Here is a 26,376-nt window from a genome sequence, read left to right on the forward strand (position 1 = left end):
GAAAGTTAAATCAAGTTCAGGTTCATCTAGTCTGACAACTTCCCATCTACCCCACAAGTAACTCTCCCATTGAAGAATACCAATTTGGCTGGAGAGCTTCAAGTGTGGACTTAGAACCAAACAGAGAGGTGCATGCCGGTACTACAGCACCCAGAGGCCAAAGCAGGTATTGGGGCCAGTGTAGATCTTGTCTCCAGAAACTAAAACAAAGCAGAAAAAGACAGCGTGGAGTCCTGAACTGTCACTAACTGTCCTACCAGCTACCCGACAGAGGCTTCCTTCTGTTTGAAGATCAGGAATGAAGGCGTGAACGCTTCTGCATGTGCAACTGTAAGAGCCTGTGCCTTGCCCACACCCCTCCTTCTCAAGCCACCGGAAGGGCAGAGGTGGCAGCAGAAGGGGAGGCTGGAGTGCACTTACCTCATTTTGGAAACTTTCGCTGTATAATTTTTCCTCTCGCCTACTGCACTTGGAGTATATTCTTGCATATAAAACCCCCAAAGTCACTGTTCTCCTGATACTCAGGGACCAAAACTGCCACATAGTCACCCTTTGAAAACTCCTCTAATATGACTGGTGTTGGGGGGTGGGGAGCGCAGGGGAGTGGGTGACAAATGACATCTTTCAACAAAGGACACACTGAGTTTCCAAGAAAAGTAAACTCTTAAGTGAATTTCCGGTAAATCCAAGTATTTCTGCTGATGAACTGAGGAAACGTCAGAAAGTGTGTGCTCAAAGAAGCACTGTGGGACCTCGAAGGCACAGCTAACCTATCAGGCACAGGGGCGGGACCCGGAAGGCACAGCTGACCTATCAGGCACAGAGCAGTGTGCTTTGCGCAGACCTCGCAGCCATTCAAAGTTTACAGCCCAGGAACACAGGATGAAGCACAAAAGGCGCAACCTGGTACAGGAACTGCGGTAAGGAACCAGCTGCCTCCTTCCTCTCTGTCCTATGTTAAACATGGAGGACAGTTTAGAGCTTCCTGCAGTGGGGAGACCTGGAGGGGGGGCTGTGTTTCCCAAACTTTAGTTCATGTGATCACTGTACATGGAATTCCTACCCCATGCCCCGCCTTTAGGGGTGAGCTCAAGGATCCAAGAAGCTGTCTTTCTCCTCCTCCATGTGGCCACTGAAATCAGCACGCCTAGACACCATTCAACCTCCAAAAGGTAAGCTGCTGGAGCCAGGAAGGCAGCGCAGCCAGTGACTTGCCTGCAGCTGTGAGGACCTGGGACCTGTCTTAGGTGGGTTTTCCCAAAGCAGGCTGGGGAGGAAAGGGCTTCCTTGGCTCACACTTCCGCATCACTGCTCATCATCAAAGGAAGTCAAAGCAGAAACTCAAACGTGGCAGGAACCGGGATGCAGAAGCTGATTGCAGAGTCTACTGAGAATGCTTGCTCCCCGCGGCCTGCTCAGTCCACATTCTTATAGAACCCAGGACCACCAGGCGAGGAATGGCCACACCCACAATGGGCGGGGCCACACCAACCTTTAACTAAGAAAATGCCCTACAGGCTTGTCTACAGCTGGGTCTTATGCCGGTGTTCTCTCGGTAGAGGTTCCGCCTGCTCAAATAACTCTAGCTTGTGTCAAGTTGACATAAAAATTATCCAGAACCAGTTCAATACTCAAAAAACTACATTTTCTAATTGGATATTTTTTTATTTACATTTCAAATGTTATTCCCTTTCCCAGTTTCCTGTCCATAAGTCCCCTATCTCACCCCTCCCCCTTCTTCTATAAGGGAGTTCTTTCACCCTACCACTCCCCTTCCCACCTCCCCACCCAGACATTCCCCTACACTGGGAGTGGGGGGGGGGGGTCCAGCCTTGGCAGGACCAAGGGCTTCTCCTCCCATTGATGCCCAACAAGGCCATCCTCTGCTACATATGTAGCTGGAGCCATGGGTCAGTCTATGTGACTCTTTGGGTAGTGGATTAGTCCCTGGGAGCTCTGGTTGGTTGGTATTGTTGTTCTTATGGGGTTGCAAACCCCTTCAGCTCTTTCAATCCCTTCTCTAACTCCTCCAACTGGGACCCCGTTCTCAGTTAAAATACAAAAGCAAAAACAAAACAAAAAAAAAAAAAAAAAAACACAGTTTTAAAAGCCAGGCAAGGTAGCGCACACTTGTAACCTCAGCACCAGGGCAAGTGGTCCCTGGTGCTCACGGGACAGCCAGCCCAACTGACTTGGCAAGCTCCCAACCAGTGAGAGACCCTGTCCTCCAAAACACAAAAACATAGAGAACACCTGACAATGACAACTGAGATTGTCCCCTGGCCTCGACAAGCACACAAACACAAACGCACAAGCAAGCACACACACGCACACATACACACCTGGCTAATTATTAATTGATTTTAAAATGTAAGCTATAATTCTAACAAGGGGGGGATGGAGCGTCCTTGGCCTCCATGTCCCCAGTGGAGGCCAGCCTACAGAGCACCTCCAAACAATGCTCAGCTGACTCAAAGCCCAGGCATCAGATCCGAGGCTGTTTACAAGTAGTCACAATAATGAAACCAGACGACATCCACCAACGCTTGCTTTCCCTTTTGTCTGGCATCCTTCAGAGGTGACCGCCGTCATTTTTCATTAGCTCTCTAGAAAGAAGGCTGGCAGTACCCCTAAAAATTAAATAAAAGCAAAACCCCACTCCATGTGACATTGATGGAGTATGTTTGGTATGTGGTGAGATTCTGTGTGTGCCTGTTCCGTGTACACTTTTAAAAAAAAAAATTTAGCTGCGTCTTGCAGAGGAAGGTGCTTGGTAACCATGGTGCCTCCGATACAAAGGCCCGCAGAGTACGCCCACTGCCCTGTGAATGGGCCCTTTGTTCTCTGCACTGTTTTGGTAGGAAATGGTTGCTATTTAGGTCTCCAAGCGGGAATATAAATTACACTCACCTAATCAAACAGACCAGTAAATACAGCAGTTAATCTGACAACTTCGAATTCCTGAGTTGCGTTCTGACGCACAATCTAATGCCGGCAATCCTTGAAAGCCTGCGTGCACCGTAAGCCTCTGGTTGGTTACTAGGAGCTCTGAGGCCCTTCGCTTATCTCATTCATTACCACGAACGCCCGATTCTAAATCACAGTTCGACCGGGAGATTTCTTGGTGGCAGAAGAGGAAAGAGGTGGCCTTGGAGAACACAGCATTAAACCGGAGAGTAAAGAACTCACACCTGCTGCTTGGATGTGAGGGGAGGGACGGGAAGCCTGTGGTGACCTCAGGAAAGCAGAAGCGCACCTCAGGTCTGTTCGCTCAGAGCTTCCAGGGTGTGTCTAACAGGTCCAGTGTTCTGCTTCCATAATCAGCCCTGTGACTGCGGACACGGAAGCAATGCCTGTTTATCCACGGTGAGTCAACAGTCTTGCAACATCCCCCAAGATTTCCCAGATTCTCCACAGATACTCATCGTCATCTGCAGTCTCGATGTTCATCTCCTCGAGAATCCTCCCTCTACTCAGGGACAAAAAATAACCAAAACAAAACCGAACTCAACTTGCTCTGAAATGCAGCACCAACTGACATTTTAAAGTCAAGCTCCACCCCTCACCCCCCAAAAAATGTGTTCATTTCGTCCCCACAAATGAGTATCTACTGTTCGCTCATAGTTGCAAGACGCCCTTCAGACTTTGGAGTGTTTTTAGGGCACGGGGTCCAGTGTACCCACAGCCAATACTGAAAGCATTATCTGAACTATCCCCACTCTTTTGAAGGAGAAAAAAGAAAATGCTGTTTCTGGTTTTTAAAGGAGCCACTGTCACTTCTGGTTGTTTATTTTACTGTCTCCTGGGCGGTGGGTGGGTGGAGAGCAATTCACCTATAAAACCTGATTGTAGCTCGGTGGGACAATCTGAATACGCTAATCAATGCTAGTTAAACTAGGAATAAATAAACTCTTATGGCACCAGGGTTGCTACCCTCTTGAGGAAATTGCTGTTAATTTATTGAATCAATAATCTCGAAACAATAAATTATGAAGTCCTTTGTTTTACTGAGCCCTTTTCAGAGTGTCTTACAAAGCAGGGGCTTGGCAGATATCACAGCATGTTAGAAGGAGGGGACTGGAGCCCTGTCTTTGTATGTGGTTCATTAAGAGAGAGGCTAGACCATAAAAGTAAAAAGTGTACCAAGGGACATGGGCAGGGTGGGCTCGAACTTGGGGACGTGCTAACAAAACAATAACAGCTCTACTCCCTTCACTGCTTAACGTGACAAGGGGAAGCTTGGACTCTCTCCTCATTAACTCTACTTACAACAATTTGGTTTTATCTGTTAGCTGTTTGAGAATTACTATTTCTGCGTGTGAGTGTGTGTGTGTGTGTGTGTGTGAGAGAGAGAGAGAGAGAGAGGGGTGGTGGAGAGGGAGAAAGACAGACATGTGGGGGTCATGCGTGTATTTGTGTGGCTGTGTGTGTTTGCATGTGTGTGAACATGTGTGGAGGCCAGAGGTTAGTGCCGAGTCTTTCTCAGTTGACCTTTATTATTATCATGTGTGCATGGTGTGCATGGGTGTGTGTCTGCATGTGTGCATGCTTGTGCACGAAGGCACCCCAGTTCTCTCTATCCATCTTTATATGACTTCCAGAGAGATCCCACTCTGGTTCCCTGGTTTTCCCAGACAAGCCATCTAGATGTCCCTGATGCCTTATTTTTGGGGACAGGGTCTCACTCTGAACCTGGTATCCACTGAGTCCACTAAATCCACTAGGCCGTCTGGACAGTGACCTCAAAGATCTGCCTGCCTCTGCCTCCCCAGCACTGGGGTTAACAGACATGTGCCCTGCTTTGTATGTGGGTGCCATGGACCCAAACTCAGGCCTCACGGCTGCAGGACAAACACTTTACCAACTGAACCATCTACCCAGCCCCCAAATTATTACTTCTGAGGGCATAGTCATTACAAATCAGGATAAGATATTTTTCTCTGGTAGGCTACCACTTGACTGGCCAGAAGGCTTGTCTCACTGTTTCTCTCTCAGGTCTGGTCTCTTTTTTAATCTGTTCTCCCTCGAAGTCCTCGGGGTAAGATGAAACTTGCAGGCTCATTTTGGAGGTTGAACTTGACCCACAGAGAGTAAGACTGAAGAGCTAACATGGTGCCCGGCCCTATGGTTGAAGCCAAACAAAACATCAGCCACCCTCTCCGGGACCATCAGCCTGTTGCCTCTCCACCGCATGCAAGTTTAACAGGTCATGAGAATAGTACCGTGGAAATCTTAAGCAGTTTCCTCATTATGTTTTTTACCTTTCGTGGCTATCAAAGTATCTTTTGGGTACCTATTCATCCTGTTAACAAAATTGCACCAAACACTAGCTCACCAGCGCTCTCTCTCGCGCGCTCTCTCTCTCTCTCTCTCTCTCTCTCTCTGTATATGCGTGTGTGTTTGTGTGTGTGTGTGTGTCTGTGTGTGTGTGTGTATTGGGGAAAAGCACACATCTGGGGTAATATCTGCAGATGAGACATTACTGTGGAAGCGGCGTCCCAGAAGCCCCTAATATCCAAAGCTTTCTGTAGATTAAGCTGCCTTAACGGCCCTGCAGCTCCTATAGGCAATTATCTGCCCGCTTGCGGAAGCCCTCAAGCCCACGTGAGGGATCTTCCGAGCCGAGATCCGCATACCTTAATTACGGAACCAATTTGGGACACCGTTTGCTCCAATGTTTTTAAGGGCCTCCCCTAGATTATAAGAACACGTCTAATTCAGGGCTGTTTTCTCGTGTGCTTGGAGACTCACAGACTTGGATGCAGACGGCTACAACGGCTCCCGGGAGCCCCTGGTTACCACCACAGTCTGCTGGGGCCTTGCGGGTTCCGTTACAGACTGACCTAAAACCAGAAATATTAGTCCCGGGAGCTGGACTTGTGGCAGGAGTGTGCCCTGTGTGAGACCCGCCTCTGACGATCGGATTGTTATGACCTAGCAACAGGGAACTGAAAACCAACGTTTTGTGAAGGGTCATCAATCTTGGGCCAGAGTGCCTTAAAGAACTGCAGGTGGGGTCTGTAACGCCACCTCGCCATTCCAAATTGCTCAGCACACATCCCTGGACCCGATGAGACAAAGGGGACACACCTGTATATATTACACACTCCAGGCCACAGCTGACACTAAGGTTATCAGGTCTCCTTGGGCTGATCCAATTGTAAAAGATTGCTGTAGGCAGGAAGGTAGTGCTTTCCTGAGGAGGCCAGGAAATTCTCTGAGCTGAGGATCCTATCAGAGTCCTGGGACATTCTGGTGGCAGGTCTAGTGCCCTCGTAACCTGGCTGCAGACCACAGAGAACATAACCCAGGCGTCTTCTTTAAACTGCTGTATATGATATCTCAGACCAATTAGCATTCCGGGGAGTCAGTAATATTTGGTTGTATTAAACGTTATAAGGTGGTGTCAGTATAGAGGAAGGTAGCCTTGCCGAGCCCAGGGACCACTCTCGATATCCACAGCACTTGCTTGGGTAAAGTACCCACCCAACTTCAGGAACGAACGAAGGAGGATCAGATTGGATCAGGAACTTGCCTAAGGCCACAGGCTGACGGAGCCCGAAAGTGACCTGTGACGCTAACGGACCTCCGAAACTCCAGTGCTAGTCCTTCTGCCTGTATGGACTTGCCCTGAAGTTTATCTCTTCTGTCTGTATGTCTTCAAGGCCTTGATTACCTTTCACCCATAGAAACGAACCAGAATCTTGCTCCTGTGGGTAGTCCGCACCCTGAAATTCTCCCAGGAAAACGATTCAAGCTGAGTGCCGTGGCTGTGTCTGCCACGGCTCTATAAAGGAGCAGAGCCGGTAGAATGGGTTTATGGTTAAAGGAGATTTCCTAGACAGTCATACTTGTTCACTGGGCGCAACAATGACTGTCATCAACTGGTGAGGCTGGGAACCCAGGAGCTATTCAGCCCACAAAACACGAGGCGTCAAGCCATCCCAACCCGATGGAGAATTCCCAGGGAGCCACTGATCTCAGTGCACAATAGAGGCCCAAAGATGCTGGGTTCTGCTATTAGCAAAAGAATGTAGCAACAGTGGCAGAGGCAGAAACAAACGGAGCGGAGGAACCCAACCCGGAAGCACTGAGATACCTCCATCCGGCTGCCACCGGAAGCCGCTGCCCACGTTTAAGGGTGGGGCTTCCATTTTAAAAAGCCTTTCCGGGTGCATCCAGTATCCGATCTAGTTAGTTACAGATCTGGTCAAGTGTATAACCTAGAGTAAACATCGATTGGCTTACACCTGTTATTCCAGTACTGGAGAGGGTAATGGGAGAAGTTAGAGCTATAAAGCAAACCAAACACACAAATAAAACCAATACCTACAGAACAAGTACTGGGCTCCCATGTCTGTGAATTCATTCGTGTAAGGGAAGATAAATTTTAACTTCGCATCATCTTATTAATATTGAACAGTTATTACTGCTTTCTTACAGCAAAGTCCTGCCGAGCGTACATGATTCCCCTTAATGCTCCACAGGATGAGCTCTATTCTATGGTAAATGAGAGGAGCGGATACAGTCATTAAGACTTTCTGCTCTTCCAGAGGATCTGAACTGGGTTCTCAGGACCCACATCAGATGGCTCATGATGGCCAGTAACTCCATTTCCAGGGTATCTGACGCCCTCTCTGGCCTCCACAGTCAGATGTATTAAAGCTCTACATTCAGACTCGCCTCAGGACTGAGGCTCCCACTCCCCACCTCCATCCACCCTGAGCTTCGGCTGCTGTTGTGTGTTGAGAGAGACCTTCTCCAAGAGTGACAGTGAGCCAAAAGTCACTGCCTCTGCACAAGCTTACACCCCTTCTCGGGAAGCAGCTCATTTACCACAGTACATCTGCGTCCTTTGCTTCACTTAGACCTGACACCAGTGGTCCATCCTACTGGGGAACTCGCACGGGATCAGACGAGTCAGCCACCCCCTGCCTGAATGAATCCTTCTGCCCCTTCTTCCAGCTCCTGTTCTGGAGAGGCACCTGTTGTGTGAGACACTTCCTGAAAGAAGTGACCAGACCTCTACTCACCTCAGAGTGGGCACCACAACGAACCGAGGTCACCATTCTTCTCAAGTCCAACCTAGCAAGCCAGTGGATTTATTGGTGTTGCTTACAGAGCAGGAGAGTATGGGTGAGGGGGTGCTGGTGGGAGCATGAATGACTGACAGGCAGCTGCATCGCTGAAAAGCCCACCCCGTGAGAGCTGCAGCCTAGAGCTCTGTACTTGGCTTGCAGGCAGCTCAACAGGTCAGACCGCCTCCCTCCTCCTTAGTCCTCTGTAGGCTCATGGACTAAAAGCCATCCGAGGGAAGCCATCTGAAGCTGGAGAGATGCTTGGCTTGGCAGTGAGGATCCCTAGCTGCTCTTGTAGAGGATCCAGGTTTTGTTCTCAGTCTCTACCTGGTGGCTCACAACTGCCTGTAACTTCGGTTCTAAAGGACCCCACACTCTCATCTTGTAAGGGAGCCCCAGAGTGGGCACAGAACACACCCAGACACCAAATTCTCACCACAAAGGAGAGTTTTTCACCCAGGAAGGACAAGGCAGGGGTGGGTGGACTGCCTCTGGGCTGAGCAAAGGCAGACAGGAGGTATTATTTTCAAGAGTGGCTTTTTAAGGAGATGGAGGGGAAGTCTGTGTTAGGCTGAGTTGGGAAGTCCTGCTTGGACCTGTACACCAGGGAGGCCAAAGCATGAACTTTGATTGTTGGGCCATATTAGAGAGCCCTTCACTTCTGACTTCCCAGGGCCCTGAGCATACATGGCGCACACATATGCTTAAAATAACTCAATATTTAAAACTAGAGAAATGTATCGTCTTAGTGGATCTTGAACAAAGCAACTATAAAAAATTTTTTGTGTGTTAAGCTATCAGAAAGGTTTATTTTATGGATATGATACAGCACATTGATTGATTCGGATCTAATGACCCACCACTGAATCCCTGGATGAGTCCTATCTGAACATGGATACTTTAATGCACTACGGGATTTGATTTTTTGCTGTTTTACTGGAGATTTTAATGTCCAACTTCCATCAAGTACTCTGTCCTATAACTTTTATTTATGTTGTTGGGTTTTTTTTTTCCTCTTGGTTTTTCCAGATAGAGTTTCTCTGTGCAGACCTAGCTGTCCTGAAACACTCTGTGGACCAGGTTGGCCTTGAACTGATACAGATCCGTCTGCCTCTGCCTCCTGAGTGCTGGGATGAAAGGGGTGTGGGAAACGCCTGGCTTTTGCTGTGTTCTTAACCTTGTTTTGTCAGGAAGGTGAAAGTGACTGTCTCTGGGTCTGGAGAAATTGTATCCACTTTTATGATACAGAATAACGTAAGGAGATTGGTGTTATCTGTAGAGAATACAGTCTTAGGTATTCAACACTGATACCGCCTGGTCCTAAGCTTTCTATGTTAGGAATTTTTGTTGTTGTTGTTGCTGTTGTTGTTGTTACCTTGTGTCATAACCTACAGTTTGGCTACAGTTTCCTAAATCTTCATGATTCCCTCTTGGTAATGTGTATGGATTTGTACGTTTTCCATTTCTTCTAATTATGAAACTTGGCATGCAACTGTTTCCAGTGCGTGCTAAGTCTTGCAGGTTTCTGTGCTCACCTCTGTGTCTGTCAGAGAGAGGTTCCTCTCTCTTCAGCCACACTAGCTACAGGAGCGTCTATTTCTTAACCTTTCTGAAGAACCAGCTCTTCGCCCCTCTCACATTTTCACCCTGTAGTCCTCATTCCACTGATTCATGTGATTATCTTTGGGTCCCCCCCCCCTTCTACTAACTTTTGGGTTCCATTTGTTCCAATGGCAGTTTAGTTGCTTCAAATCTTTCTATATTTTGATATAGCCACTGATTTGTACAAACTTTTTTGGCACTGCCTTAACTGTACCCTATAGACATTGGTATGTTGAGAGTATTTTCAAGAAAATACTCTTATTTTTAAAAAACGTTCTTCCTTGATCTATCGAGTGTCCAAAAATCAGTGGTTTCGTTACAGTGTTTCCTTCATTGTTTATCTCTAGCCGAACTGCATTCCCATGAAAGGATACTTGACATGGTCTCGGTTTAGGGCCCCCATAGGATGAATCCTATAGAACGTTCCCTGCAGTGATTAGGAGAATGTGCATCCGATAGCTGTTGGCTGGAATGCTCTGTGCGCGTGTCAGCTTTATTATGTGTAGGATGAAATCTCACTCTCCCGTTTCTTTGTGGCCTGGATAATCTGTCATTGCCAAAGGTTTGTGTTAAGACCCTTAGCTGTTCCAGTATTTGAGCATATTTATCTATCTCTGTGGGCCTATCATTACTTTGACTTATATATTTAATTCCCCAAATAATGAATTCATAATTTTTACATTAATTGTGTGCCATATGCCCAAAATAATGTGCAGTGATATTGAGCTAATACTGCTGTGGTCCCCACTGGGTGGCAAGCACTACTTTAAATGTTTGACACTTAGCTCTTTTTCTAAACCTTGTATCGATTCTATGTGAGCTTCATATCATGCACCCCAGCTCCCCTCAGCCCCCTGCACCCACATATCCATCCTTTGCCCTTGCAACCTCCCCCCAGTAAAAAACACATACAAACAACAACAGGAAACAAACAGCACAGAAAACATCTCATCATGGGAGCCGTAGTGTGTCACAGCACGTCCCACAATATATCCTTCCATCCACACAACTTCACTGGCAAATGTTCGTTGCAATGAGTCATTGGTCTGGTTCGAGATTTCTGGCTTCTGTGACATCATCAATATTGGATCCTCATCAGGACTCCTCCCACTTATCCTGCTGTTCCCTGTGTCATGGAGATCCTGTAGTTTTGAACCATCAGGCCTGGCCCTTTCACATGCCCCAACCATGCAGATGATAGAGATTTCAGATTGGACCATTTGAGAGCTCTTGATCTGGGCCTGGGTGGTAGTTGAGGTGGTCATCCCATTGGTTCTCCCTTATCTGCTCTCCAGGGCGAGCTCTCCAGATGGCTCTAGCTAGGCCACCCCCAATGCCACCATCAGCAGGAAGCACGGTCAGCTCTCAAACCCTCAAATCCACTCACCTGCACCCATGCCTCCAGAGCGGGCTCCACTACACTGCCTAGTCAAGGCCTGGATGGGGCCCACTCTCCCAAGTGCTAAAGCCTGTGAGGGGCTGAGCCAGCCCTCCTGTTCTCACTACTGCAGACAGTGGGAGGGAAAGGAGAAGAGAACCACCGACACCTCCACACTACCTCATGCCAGACAGGTTGCAGGACCAGCTCTCCCACCCTTGCCCTTGGGGCCAGTTCGCTTGTACTACTGTGCTGCCTAGGAGAGGTCAGGGCCCCGCTCTCCCAGGAGCTACAGCTGATGAAGGCCAGGGCTAGCTCTCCCAAGCTCGTGGCCCCTGTGGTCAGCTTTCACGACTGCTGGAGTGGTAAGGGCAGGGGGAAAGGGAGCCATTACCTCTGAGCCCATGATACTCTACAGCAGACAACCAGCAGAGTCACTTCTCCAAGGCTCACACACTTGGGGCCAGTTCACCTATACCCCATCCACCAGGGCCAGCTCTACTGTGCTACCTGGGCAAGGCATAGACAGGGCCTTCTCTCCTGAGTGCTGCCAGCAGTGAGAGTGTCACATCCAGTGAGGGGTGGGGCCAGTTCCTCACAGCCCCTGGACATCCAGGTAGTCCCCTGCAGCTTCCCCAGCCAGGGATGTCCCCATGTTCTCCAGTGGTAATATGAGCCACAGACATTGACACCGACCCCGTCACTGCTTAGCCACTGACTCAGGCATCGTCCTCAGTGGAGTCACCTTGGCTCCAGGTGACAAGGCTGGCCACTCACAATAGGCTCTTCCTCTCCACCCTCCAGTTCCATCTCTCTTCATACTGCTCAAGCTGCCCCATTTCTGTTTCTCTCCCATCTGACCACCACATGCTCGCACATCGTGGTGATCCCAGCCGAGGACTGGCCACACGACTGGCACGCCTCTGGGGGACATCCTCCATCCACACTTCGTGGTGTCTCAGGTGTGCTGTGCAGTGGGGGGGGAGGGGGCGTGGATGGCATTGTAATCCCCAGGTCTCTGTCTTCCTCCTTCTACCTGGATGTGATTTGATTTTTCATGAGTCCCAGGCATAAAACAGCTTTGGCCACCAAGCTAGGATGAACAAAGAACCACCACCTGCTCTGCCCCTGATGTAAGCGCACCACCACCAACATGGCGTCCCTTCGCCCACCGCCGGGTGGGGGGGGCATATATGTTTAGAATTGCTATTTCTTCTTGCTAAATTGGTGACTTTGTTATTCTGTATCAACCTCTTAGCTATTTTTACTCTTTAGATATATATATATATATACATATATATATATATATACTCTATTTTATTGCTATTGATATAATCAGGTTCTCTTTACATTTCTGTCATGTATATCTTTAAAGGTCCAGTAAGGGTTTTTTTGTAACATATTTGGGTGTCATCATTTATACACTTAGCGATTCCATGCCTTTTAACAGAAGAATTTGGTCCATTTACGTTTAAGGTAATTATTGACAGTAAAGGTCTTACAATCAACCTTATGTAACTTGGTTTTCTAACGGGGGTTTCTCCCCTTCTCCCACAGCTTCCCCTTAGTGGATGTGTATACTCCACATACCTTCCTGCACTGTCTCCTTATTCGTTAATGTCTCCTCGTTTTAGCTCAAGGTCTTGCTATAGCATTGCTGGTAGAGGAGCCTGAATGGAAGCATACTTTCTCAGCTTTCATTTTTCTGGGAAAAATCTCTCTCTCTCTTTCTTTTCTAAGGGATTATTTTTTTTTTCTGAACACAATGCTTTCGGCTGGTTTTTGAAGTTCTTTGTGCTGAAAAAAAATCTCTGGTGCCTCTCCCCTGACCCATGGGATTTCTCCTGAGGAGTGAGGCTGTGTGGATTGCAATGCCCACATGCTGTTTCTTTCCTGTTGAAACCTTGAGGTCTTCCTCTTTAACATTCACCCCTGAGAGCTTGATTTTAAGATCTTAGAGCAGACTTAAATGAGCTGCCTCTTCCCTCACGGTGTCTCTTCACTGTAACAGAACAGTAGCCGAGACGTGGATTACAACCTGTAGGCCCAGTAAACCCTGTTCTCCACAGGTGCCTTTATCACCACTCTGGGAAGCAGGCAAGACTGCTGAACTATTCTTCACACAGAGACAGGAAGTGGCCTGTAGTCTGTCCTCATAAGACTCAGGCTAGAACCCAGGGAGGGCTCAATGCCTCGTTCTGTGATGCCCTTGGTTAGACATTGCAGGATTCTGTCTGGCTCTAGGAAGACTCACTGTAGATGGACCAACCCTGGCTTCCTCTGCTACTCCTGTGCACAGCAGTGTGTGTCACCCCCTGAGGTGACAACACACTAGAACCAGCACAACACTGGGCTAAGACCATGTCCCACGCATCTATTGTCTATCTGTAGTTGCGGTGGACTTGTGTCTGGCCGTACCTGACCACAGTTTATACATTAGAACAAAGTCTGAGAGACTCCAGCCATGTGTCACCACTAGAGTCACATCTATAGCCAGGTCTGGTAATGGGGAGCCTGAGTCTTCTCACTGTTAGTGTTTGCTGGTCCAACACTAAATTCCATGGGCAATCTGATACTTATTTCTGCATCCTAACACTTGTCTGCTGCCTGAGGTTGGAGTTAAGCTGACACAGGCAGTCCTTTGGCTGTACAGGTAGCTGCCAAATCTCCCAATTCTGAGAATGTATGCTGTCTTAGGAATGCACCGCTGTCCTACGTATCCGATGAGGATGTGATTCAAGGCATAAATCTCTCCCACCAGAGCTCAGGTGGCTTCCTGGGATTGTGGAAAATGCTACAGTCCCAACTGAGAGCCCTATCCTGACAAAGCTACTGTGACCGAGGTTGCAAGATGGATGCTGAAAACAGTCCTTCAGCTGCCAACTCAGTGTTAAATGGGTCACACCTGAGTCTCACATTATACATTAGATGTGACCCAGACCCATCCCAAGGTTGGAACTGATATGGACAGCAATTGGCTTTGCCTCCCAATACACAGGACTTGGTCTGCTGCCCGAGTGGTCTCTGAGAGTTTCTATCTAGTGAGTGTGAGTGCTTGTCCGTGCCTCAGCAGGCCTGTCACCAGCACTCCAGACATCCCTGTGTGAGCATTTGTATCCTGATCTTCAGCAAGTGAAGTCTGGCTTCCCTCTGGCACCTGAGTGAAAAAGTGTGAGCTGCCTATGGATCTCAATTAGTTTCAGTCTGTGAGGGTTAAGCCAAAGATTGGAGCCCTGGGACTCTGCCTCGTATTGTAACACACTCAGGTAGCACTGTTACTTGGGTTTTGTTTTTATAAATTCATTTTCATGTGCGTGAAGCTTTGTGGGATCACATGCACTGTGGTGTGTGTGTGTGTGTGTGTGTGTGTGTGTGTGCATGTGTGTGTGTGCATGTCTGTGTGTGTGTGCATGTGTGTGTGTGTGTGTGTGTGTGTGTGTTTGTGTGTCCACAGGGCTGTAGGATCCTTTGGAACCGGGATCAGTTACAAGCAGACGGCACTGCCACGTGAATGCTGACAACTGAACCCAGGCCCTTTAGGAGAGCCCTAGGCACTCCAAACCGTGTCTCTCCAGACCCTGCTGCTACCGGTTTGATTGTAAGATAGGAGTTGGTCAGATCTCCTTCCCCGAAGTAGGAGGTGTCCTTCCTGTCCTTGTACCTGGAGATGGTGTTTTAGTTAGGGTTTCACTGCTGTGAGCAGACACTATCACCAAGGTAACTCTTATAAAGGACAGCATTTAATTGGGGCTGGCTTACAGGTTCAGAGGTTCAGTCCATTATCATCAAGGCCGGAGCATGGCAGCATCCAGGCAGGCATGAGGCTGGAGGAGCTAAGAGTTCTATATCCTCAACCAAAGGCTGACAAGAGAAGACTGGGTTCCAAGGCAGTTAGGATGAGGGTCTTAAAGCCCATACCCACAGTGACACACCTACTCCAACAAGGCCACACCTCCTAAAATGCCACTCTCCAGGGCCAAGCATATACAAAGCATCACATATGGGGAGGGATAATAATCCCCTTACGGCTTCTTTAGTGAATTTTCATTTTGTTACACCACACTGGGCACTCTACTCTCTCCCCAGTTTCCCAAGCACCTGCAAAGGCTCCTTTGGTGTCCGACACCTGTTGGCCTTGAACTGTCTATGGGGAAACAACTTCCAGAAGACCCTGTTCATCTGCCCTCTCTCCCTGTCTCCGACCATTCAAATGAACTACCCATGCTCAAGGTTCTGCCGCAGGCTCTGCTTTGGGCTTCAGGTGAAGCATTTCCACTGGAAGAGCAGGTATGAACTGTGCGTGCGAACAGTGAACACACAAAGAATCCACTTGACTATTTAAAGGTATTAGAGTCCCAGTAGAAATGTGATAGACGGGGTTGGGGATTTAGCTCAGTGGTAGAGTGCTTGCCTAGCAAGCGCAAGGCCCTGGGTTCGGTTCCCAGCTCCTCAAAAAAGAAAAAAAAAAAAAAAGAAAGAAATGTGATAGACGTCAAAAGCTCACTTGTCGTGCATTGAGAATAGGAAGACGCCAAGAACTTTCTTTTTCGTGGTATAAACTGTCCCAGGTTTCTAAAGCTTGTGCCTTTTCTCTTACTGAGCAAAAACATAGGAATAATTTTATCTTAATAATTATTTCTTCCCACTCCCATGACCAAGCAGAGGTTGAATACAGCGGAAGACCTCAACCAGCGTCCACAAAAATCACACAGCAGCGGACGGGACTTGGGGAGCGTTTGCCCAATTCGGGTGATTTCCTCACTAACTCTGACAGAAGAGTCACCTGACTTCCCAGGGAAAACAATGGCAGATTGATTTGGCTACCTGGGCATCTGTGGCTCTAGGAGTTGTCGTTCATCAACATTAAGCTGACTTCTTTGCAAAGGATCTTACAATCACATAGACTTGAGTTTTAAAGTTCACATGCATGGAATGTCTCTGCCCTGCTCTGAGGGAGCTCAGAGGTCTCCGTTTAACAACTGCCTTGAAGATGAAAACCATACGTTGTGGGCAAGAGGCTGGAGCTGTGATTCGGTTGGCCACGTGGGCTGGGCACAAAGGAAGGCCTGGGCTCAGTCTCCATGAGGCATAATCGAGGCACGGTGCACACACCTGTGATCCTAGTGCTTGATAGGTAGAGACAAGAAGATCAGAAGTTCAAATTCAAGGTCATCCTTAGCTACATAATAAGTCCAAGCCTTGCTTGTCCACAGCAAGAAAAAAGTGTGGTGTGTGTGTGTGTGTGTGTGTGTGTGTGTGTGTGTGTGTTATATCCATGGTGTGGTGTGTATGTGTGTTATATCCACAGTGTGTGGTGTATGTGTTATATCTACAGTGTGTGGTGTGAGTGTTATATCCACAGTGTGTGGTGTGAGTGTTATATCCACAGTGTGTGGTGTGAGTGTTATATTCACTGTGTGTGGTGTGTGGTGTGTTATATCCATGGTGTGTGGAGTGTTATATCCGAGGTGTGTAGTATGTGGTTGTGAGTGTTATATCTACAGTGTGTGGTGTGAGTGTTTATATTCATGGTGTGTGTTATAACCATGGTATGTGGTGTGAGTGTTAAATTCACTGTGTGTGGTGTATGTGTTATATCCACAGTGTGTGGTGTGTGGTGTGTGGTGTGTTATATTCACGGTGTGTGGTGTGAGTGTTATATCCAGTGTGTGGTCTGTGTGTTATATCCACAGTGTGTGGTGTGAGTGTTATATTCACTGTGTGTGGTGTGTGGTGTGTTATATCCATGGTGTGTGGAGTGTTATATCCGAGGTGTGTAGTATGTGGTTGTGAGTGTTATATCTACAGTGTGTGGTATGAGTGTTATATCCATGGTGTGTGTTATAACCATGGTATGTGGCATGAGTATTATATCCACGGTGTGTGGTGTGTGGTGTGTTATATCCCCGGTGTGTGGTGTGAATGTTATATTCACTGTGTGTGGTGTACGGTGTGTTACATCCAAGGTGTGTGGTGTGTGTGTTATATCCACGGTATGTGGTGTATGTGTGTTAAATCCACGGTGTGTGGTGTGAGTGTTATATCCATGGTATATGGTGTGAGTGTTATATCCATGGTGTGTGGTGTGTGGTGTGTGTGTTATATCCACAGTGTGTGCTGTGATGTGAATGTTCTATCCATGGTGTGTGGTGTGTTCTATCCATGGTGTGTGGTGTGTTCTATCCATGGTGTGTGGTGTGAATGTTCTATCCATGGTGTGTGGTGTGTTCTATCCATGGTGTGTGATGTGTTCTATCCATGGTGTGTGGTGTGAGTGTTATATCCACTCTACTAGTTTGCTAATCTTTCCCAGGCTGGCCACGTGCCCAAGGGATGGATGAGATTCTGATCAGCATTTACCCGTGCATGGTGGAGCCGTAGAAAGGAGGCAAGGCCACGGCTAGGCTGTCAACATTCTGTCACGGAAGTGGGGAGGAGCTCCTGAGGCCCCCACCTCTGCCGCCTGAGGAGCTGGTTACTGGCTTTTAACTCTTTTTAATTAACAGGTAAAATGTGTGGTTTTACCATGGACAACATGTTTGGAAGTGCATGCAACATGACATGTCACTATGTCATATGGCATGAGTAAGCCAGCTAATTAGCACAGCATCACCTCACACAAGTTTCATTTCAATGGTGAGAACACTAGGTAGCCACTCCTGAGCATTTTCCAAGAGGATGTGCTATGAACTATGGTCACCATATTGTCTAATAAGTCGTCTCAACTCCTGTGTTTAGCTTTTACCATGTGATAGAAAATCATCCCACACCTATATGCTACATTCCAAATTGCCATTCTCCCATGAGCACTGCAATCTGGGTCTGTAAATGAAGGCCTCCTCCAACTTATCAGAGCGGGACATGAAGGCTAACGGGCTGGAGGCTGCAGGTTGTTCCCGTCCCTGCAGAAAGTGAACTCCAGCTGCACTGTTGGGACAAGATTCCCACACTCATCCTCACTGCTGCAGATTTTGTTTTGTTTGAAGATGAATGACAAATAAACAAGCCCCTCTATCAAAAGCAGCAAGGAAGTCACAGTTTACAGTGTACTTTCTTTAAAGATTTACTCTCGTCACTTTTATCCCTTATATGGCCTGTAAGGCTCCATTGCCCGTGTCCTCTGAAAGTGGAGGATTCTGGTGAATTAGATCCCTTCTCTTATGCTGGGTCACACAACCAGCTAGAAGAAGAGTTTGAGAGCACAGGGCATGTGCTCTGTCACTCTGTGCTAAACTAGTGCTGGAGGGGTTTGGCCAATCCCCTGGGCCCATGATGTCACCAAGAAAAGGCAAGCATTACAGGCAAACTGGCCCACCTGCTTCTTCTAGCTGTCCCTAGAAGCAGAAACTGCTACTGAATCCCACCTTGTTTAACAGACCACAGCTCTTAGCTAATACATAAAAATGATTTGTATCAATGCAGAGCCAGGTGATGCTTTGAAATGTGGATACTTTGTGTCCTAAGTTCATCGGGGCTGCTGAGAAAAACCTCCGAGGAAGGCAGCCTAAGGGAGGATGGTCTGGTTTGGTTTCTAATTCCAGGCCACAATCCATGGGTTCAGAAAAAGTCAAGGGGAGATTACAAGCAACCAGACACATCACGTCCACAGTCAAGAACAGTAAGGAGCAAATGCACCCACAGCACCTGTTGATTGTCACCTAGCAAATGGTGCTCCATACAGCAGCCTGGGTTTTCAATTAACAGTCAAGACCATCCCCCACAGGCATGCGTGCCCACAGGCCTAGCCCATCTAGGCAGTCCCTTATTCAGCCCCGCCCCATGTGACCCTAAATTGTAGCAAGTAGACGTTTAATACTAATCATCACCCTGGGTGATATTTAAACCAGCTTAAATGCACCTCTTTCTTTAGTTCTCATTTCCTTGCAATAAAAGCCATCACACCCACTTCTCCTAGCTTTCTGAAATGCACACTATGTTCTTCTCATCTGTAGTCACCCTACTGTGCAAGAGTACACCACGATTCCTGCCTCCCATGTGACTATAAGTTAATGTCCATTGATAACCCTCTCCCTGGCCTTCCCTCCTGTTCGCCTCACCTTCCGGTGACTGCCAGTGCACTCTCAGTGTCTGTGAAATCAGCCTCTTCAGATTCCACGACTCACATCATGTGCTCCAAGCCTATATTATTCTTTGGCTGGAATTTTGTTTTTCACTTACCTTGATGATGTCCCTTTCCAGCCCTGTTATAAGATCTTTTTCCATGGCTGAACCGTACACACACACACACACACACACACACACACACACACACGCACACACACTCACACTCTCTCTCTCACATATTCACACACACTCACACAAACGCACACACACACACTCTCTCTCACACACATATTCACACACTCACACAAACACACACACACTCTCTCATATTCACACACACTCACACAAACGCACACACACACTCTCTCTCACACACACATATTCACACACTCACACAAACACACACACTCACACACACACTCACACACACACATATTCACACACACACTCACACTCACACTCTCTCTCTCACATATTCACACACACTCACACAAACACACACACACTCTCTCTCATATTCACACACACTCACACAAACGCACACACACTCTCTCTCACACACACATATTCACACACTCACACAAACGCACACACACACTCACACACACTCACACACACATATTCACACACACACACACTCTCTCTCACACACACACACTCTCTCTCACACACACATATTCACACACTCACACAAACACACACACACACTCTCATATTCACACACACTCACACACACACACACACACACACACACACCCTGTAGGTGTTTATCGGTTGATGAACACACAGATGGACACACGGACACTTTCCACTTCTTTGCTCTAGTTATCAGGCTGGAGGATGAGCAGGCAGTTGTATCTTATACAGGTCTGTGAGAAAAGTGTTTTGATATGTCTTCTCAGTTTTCTCTTTTTTAAACAGTAAGACTTTCTACCTTTCTAGCCTATAACTTGGAATGGGGGAGGGGGGTGGCATGGTGGATTTTGCCCTTGTGGTGAGCCAAAGGGGGCTTTTGTCCTTGTGGTGAGCCAAAGGGGGCTTTTGTTTGCTGGACTTTGATAGCTGGACCTTGGGAATCAGCCTCAGGAGAAAGATGTGCCAGAGTCAAGACAAGGAATACAGAGACAGAGGACTAGAGAGAAGGAGAAAGGGAGGGGGGGGGGTGTTTGTCCAACAATGGGACAGAGGACTGCCTCTGGATAGAGCAGAGAGAGATGTGGCGCCTCTTTTCTTGCTTGAGTCATGCCCACAGAATTTTCCCTCCCTCCTCCCTCTTTACAGTTTCCTCTCTGTTGGCCCATCCCAGAGGCCCCTTGCCTATCTTCTGAGGTTAGGAAAAACCTTTGCTCGTCTACTGGCATATTCCAGGAGAGTCACTTACTCCAGTAGTGTCCCTTCCTTCCGGTTCCCCATCATCAGTTGACCTCGATGACGTTCCGGGGCTGCCCTATCTGTCTCACAACCCTTTGCTGCTCTGACGAGAGGCCTTCTTGATTCACTACTGTCTCCACCTCAGAGCGCAAGCCACTATCACCCCTCGCCTGACTTACCAAGGCCTGCCCCTGGGCCTTTCTGCTGTTCACCGAGGATGCTCAATACAAAAGCCAAGCAGGGTCCTTTTCAGAAGTAAGCCCAGTGGCACCTGCCGTCTGCTTGGAGCCGCCTTGCAGCTCCCGTTTTGTTGAAAGTCCAAACTGTCACCAAATCCCACGAGTCTTGTCCCATCTGCCCTGCTCACATCCCTTCCAGCTCCTATCCACTTTCTCCACCACACTCTCCCACTCTAGCCGTGGCTCTGTCTATTCCCTTACCCTACTGCTGGAACGAAGCGTAGTCCACAGAGGCAGTGTTTGGTTCCCCGCAGATCCCAACAGCGCAGAGCAGCACCCTGCACATAGTCAGCACGGAACGTGCAGTTGCCGAGTAAGGGCACCAAGCTTGTGAACATAACATTAATTCAGACATGCTTTCTCACAAATAGACTCAACCCTGCCATTGAATTTCTTTTTGACAGCCCTTAACAGGACCTCTGCATGACCACCTCCAAAACCCAGGGACATGACAGAAGAGGAAACAAAAAGACTGTAAGAACCGGAAGATGGGAAAGAATACTATGCGACACCATCTTGTAGATATGACACAGCTGTTGCAATAGTGAACACGCAGCACCTATGGCCACCTGCACAGGACATACATACATGCAGACAGACAGGAGGCTGGAGAGATGGCTCAATTGTTAAGAACACACACTGTTCCCTCCAGAGGACCAATTTGGTTCCCTGCACCCTGTTGAACTGCGCATCACCACCAGTAACTCCAGATCCACGGGAACCAGCGCCCTCTGCTGACCACTCCAGGCACTGCACTCATATACCCGTGTCCCCATGCTTGTCATGAACAGACACTTAATTAAAAATTAAAAAAATAGGGGTTGGGGATTTAGTTCAGCGGTAGAGCGCTTGCCTAGCGAGCGCAAGGCCCTGGGTTCGGTCCCCAGCCCCGAAAAAAAAAAAGAAAAAAGAAAAAAAAAAGAAAAAATTAAAAAAATATTTAACTGGACAAAAACGGGGAAATGTTGTGGTTTGCCCTGAAGTTATCTGTATTTTGATGCTAATTCCACTGCCCCAAGGACAGTTGCCTAGTCACGTGACTTCACCAGAACCACCACCTCATTGATTTGTAAAGTACAGGTGAGGGGCAGGAACAGGATAGAAGGAGGCCTGTTATTGGAGGAGAAGGAAGGATGGGTGGGAGAGAAGTTTGAAAGAAGAGGAGGAGACTGGAGGAGAAAGGGGAGACAGGAGAGGAGAAAGGGGAGAAGCCCTGGCAGGTGATGTTAAGATTCTGCTGTGTATTTACAGGTTATTATCAATGTTCCTAAGGGATGGATGGTACCGGGCTTTGTATGTTTAAGTGGGAAATGATATCTTATCAATTGGATCTAAAAGAACAAAAAAAATTAAAAAATATATTTTTAAAGCTTTGAAAGAATTTTTGAGTCAGCGAAAGCTGCCACCAGACTAGATAATAGTTTCTTAACTCTATATGTCAGAGAAAACAGTTGTTTATGAACTCTACAGAAGTATTTCCTTTTGAATTATTTTGTGATTTAGTTACTGGACAAGAGAGTTCTGGATAAATCAGGAATCTGTCCATAAACTTCAGAAAGGGTGACAGAAATGAATGTAGCACACATCAGTAATTCCGGCAGATGCGCTTGGATTTCTGTGAGTCTGAGGACAGCCTGGTCTATACAGTCAGCTCTATGCCAGCCAGAGCTACAGAGCTACAGAGAAGCCCCGTCCACCCCCCCCCCAAAAAAGCCTGTAGACATAAACTGACACAAGTTTAGGAGTTCAAGGCCCACCTACATAATGAGTTCTAGAACCAGATCCTCCAGATACACAAAGAACAAACTACTTCTTTGACTTTGATTAAAAAAAAAAAAAAAAAAAAAAACAACTATGTCATACTAAAGTCTCGTAAGAATTCTAAACTGGCTATGGGAGATTTACAAGGGTTTTGCCTGGTATTTCTTGGACATGAAAATAGGAATATTTCTCTTTCCCTCACATAAATAAAAGTCAAGCACACACATTCTCAGAATGCATCCCGTGCTTTGTCTTTCCCCAAAACCATGAAGAGGAAGAGGTCTGGTTGACAAGCTCTACTTCCCACTACTCATCCTCCATTGAAGAAAACTCCAAGGGAGATTCTGAACCCTAGACCCATCCTCTCTCACCTGCTTGGCAGCCATGGGGTGGCCAGCAAAGGATTCAGACAAAGCAGACAGCAGTTCCTTAGTCAGCCCAGCCCTGCAGAGTTCTGCTTGCTTCCTCACAGGGAGCAAGATTCTTGATTTCCACTGAGCCTGACAAAGATGTTTATAATTTGTGACTGAAGGAAACCACCTGAGACCTAATTGAAGCCCTGCACTCTGCTTTTTGACATGGCCATGTTTCTAGTCAATAGAATAAGTTCCACTGAGGTTAGCAACCTACTCCCTCTAGAACTAATGAGTTTTCTGGGGTATTCTTCAGATCAAGCTTGCTAGACCCAAACACTAGGCCAGACCAATTCATCTTCTCCTCTCCTCTCCTCTCCTCTCTTCTCCTCTCCTCTCCTCTCCTCTCCTCTTCTCTCTCTCTCTCTCTCTCTCTCTCTCTCTCCCTCTCCCTCTCCCTCTCCCTCCCTCCCTCCCTTTCTCCCTTCCTCCCTTCCACCCTCCTCTCCCCTCCTCTCTTTCCTCTCTCCTCTCTCTTTCCCCCGCTTTGGTTTGTTTTTAAGCCAGAATCTCATACACTCCACGCTGGCCTTGAATTTCTGGTCCTCCTGACTCTACATTTCACATGCTGATAGCCTCTGGTAGTAAAGAGATACACACAAATTCACATACCTAGTTTTAGCCATTTGTTTTTAAAAATGCAGGGTGTCAAAGGAGGCTGGAATGCCTGGGCCCCTTAGTCTATTCTTGGTTGACTTATCGAGTTAACTTGGGGTGAACTGTAATCCCATATTGAAAAGGTTTGATGCGGTTTGCTTCCTGTGGTAGAGAAAGCTTCACTTGAACAAGAAAGATAGAAAGGAAGAAAGGAAGAAAGAGAGAGAGAGAGAGAGAGAGAGAGAGAGAGAGAGAGAGAGAGAGAGAGAGAGAGAAAGAAAGAAAGAAAGGAAGGAAGGAAGGAAGGAAGGAAGAAAGGAAGAAAGAAAGAAAATTACCCTGGTCTAAGTTTTGAAAGTAAAATGAGTCGTTCTGAATACAATTACGCTCCAGCTCAGTTTAAAGACACTCTTTTTATAAACGGTTTAACGTTTTGAGTGATGGTGTGACATCTTTAGAAGAAGTATTTGTTTGAGTGTTGTTTGCCACCATCAGAAGAAATCCCAAGTTTCTGAAACCACGGCCCGCGCTCCGCTCGGCTCCTTTGTTAGTCCTTGCTGCCTGCGCGCCGCTCTTCCTGTAACATATGGGATTTTATACAGTAAAGCAAAGCTGTGTTTGTTAAAAATAAAAATAAAAGTCTGCTGATTTTAAGTTCTAGTTTTTATTCCATGTACGCTACGCCCTGTTAGAAAAAAAAAAAAAACACATTACGGATCATACTCTATGTTGCCCCAGATTCCCAGTACAGAAGCCTCTGTATGGAGAAAGGGGCGTTACTGAGAAGCCGGGCTGCTGTTCAAGCAGCCGCAAACATCACAAGGCAGTACTCCATGTTTACATTTAGCTGAACTATTTATAGAGGTCCGCGCTACAGTGAAGCCCTCTTCTCCCCTCATAATGGATATCTTTGTGCCCAGATTCTCATATGGGCACAGTCGACATCTTTATCCCTCTTGGCGCCTGTTACTTCTGCAGTAGTTTGTCCTCTGTGGCCCACTGTACTGTAGCAGCACCTTCTGGCCAAACAGAGACAGGGCAAATCTGTAAGACTAAAGCAGCATCCCACCACAGGCTTGTACCCAGCTGGAAGGGCAGTTGCAAGGGGCTGGGTGGGCGAGTTCCTTAAATCAGAGATGAGACACTTTCCTTCCGTCCCTGAGGCTTGGTGGAAGCGCCCAGTTTCATTCACTACAATAGTGGCCAGCACCTGTCGCTCCGTTTTACTTATACCTTCACTAATCAGCATCTTTTGAGTTTCCTAAAGCTGGTCTGTGGAAAGGGTGGTACCAGTGAGTGAGTGAGCGGGTCCCTCTTGTGGTCATGGGCATGGGTTTCAAACACAGCTGCTTTTCTTTCTGCCTTTCATAGTCAGGGCCTTACTCCCTTGTATCTCTGCACCCCAACACCCTCTGGCCCTACTTCACTTCATCCCGACTCACACATTTCTCTACCCCATACCAATGTGCTCCGGGTTCAGAAAGAGGCCCTGTCTCAAATGCGGCGGGGAGCAATAGAAGATGCCCAGCATCTACCTATAGCCTCTACAAGTGCACATCCATCTTGCTGCTGCTGGCTCCCTTTACAGAGTGTGTGTGTGTGTGTGTGTGTGTGTGTGTGTGTGTGTGTGTGTGTGTGTAATTTCTATTTGTCTTAGTCAGAGTTCCTATTCCTGCACAAACATCATGACCAAGAAGCAAGTTGGGGAGGAAAGGGTTTATTCAGCTTTCACTTCCAGGTTGCTGTTCATCCACCAAAGGAAGTCAGGACTGCAACTCAAGCAGGCCAGGAAGCAGGAGCTGATGCAGAGGCCGTGGAGGGATGTTACTTACTGACTCGCTTCCCCTGGCTTGCTCAGCTTGCTCACCAGCCCAGGGACAGCACCACCCACAATGGGCTGGGCCCTCCCCACCTTGATCACTAATTGAAAAAATGCCTTACAGCTGGGTCTCATGAAGGCATTTCCACAACTGAGGCTCCTTTCTATGATAACTCCAGCCTGTGTCAAGTTGACACACAAAACCAGCTGGTACACTATTCATTACTAATATTTAGTTTGGAATATGCTGACCGTGATCTTGGACTTGTAATAACGTTCTCTCGCTTGTTACAATTGTGGCAAAGTTTAAAAACTGTTACCAGCCCTTGCTTCCTCGCCTGCCGGCCACAGCTGCAAGCTCTTTCTTCTTTGTGGAGACATGAGAGCAGCTTGTCTCTGCAGAGGATGTCTTTCTCCACAGGACTGGCCCTTCCTAACTTGTCTTTTACTCTTTGATTACAGTAATTCAAGAAAATAGACAACAATTCACTGTGCTAGGCTCTGCATTCTGACCCATACCTGTAAATCCAGCACTGGGAAGGCGGAGAGAGAAGATTTCTGTCACTCTAGGTTAGCCTGGGCTACAGAGTGAACCCTTGCCTCAAAAGAAAAAAGGTTAGGGGAAAAGAAAAAAAATGGTCAGATCAAGTGTCTTGGGGTGATCCCTGCATAACAAGCCTCTGACCTTGGTTTCTTCTTCCCCACACAGGAGGTCTCCCTAGGCTTGGTCCTTCAGTGACTAAGAAAAATTTTAAATAAAGCCTTGGGTTGTGCTTACAGGAGACAAGTTCTTTACCTAAAAGGAAATCCCACAAGAAGACAGGAATGTTTCCGATCCATGGTCTCAGAACTGGGCACTCAACATTCAGCCCCTAGAGTCCGTGTTTGCTCTGAGCGAACTTGTGTTTTCTGCTTTTGTGTTCAGCTGGAACATGTTCATCCTCCAGGGTGTTTCCTTTTACTCAGGACACAGAACAAGGAAGTTAAAGAGACGGCTCTTCAGTTATTCCCAGCACTTACATGGCGGCTCATACCTGCCTGTGACTCCAGCTTC

General features: G+C 47.4%; 1 long non-coding RNA gene across 1 annotated transcript; it reads left to right on the forward strand.

The window, feature by feature from the left end:
- The first annotated feature begins 860 nt into the window (after positions 1-860).
- On the forward strand, positions 861-22,724 carry LOC102554453 (uncharacterized). Its single transcript, XR_015686253.1, has 3 exons — positions 861-920; positions 1,082-1,172; positions 21,137-22,724. It is a non-coding gene; the product is annotated as an uncharacterized LOC102554453 (long non-coding RNA).
- Positions 22,725-26,376: the final 3,652 nt, after the last annotated feature.

The sequence above is a fragment of the Rattus norvegicus genome, chromosome 4, assembly GCF_021556685.1.
Source record: "Rattus norvegicus strain SHRSP/BbbUtx chromosome 4, alternate assembly SHRSP_T2T, whole genome shotgun sequence".
In the NCBI taxonomy this organism is placed as follows: Eukaryota; Metazoa; Chordata; class Mammalia; order Rodentia; family Muridae; genus Rattus; species Rattus norvegicus.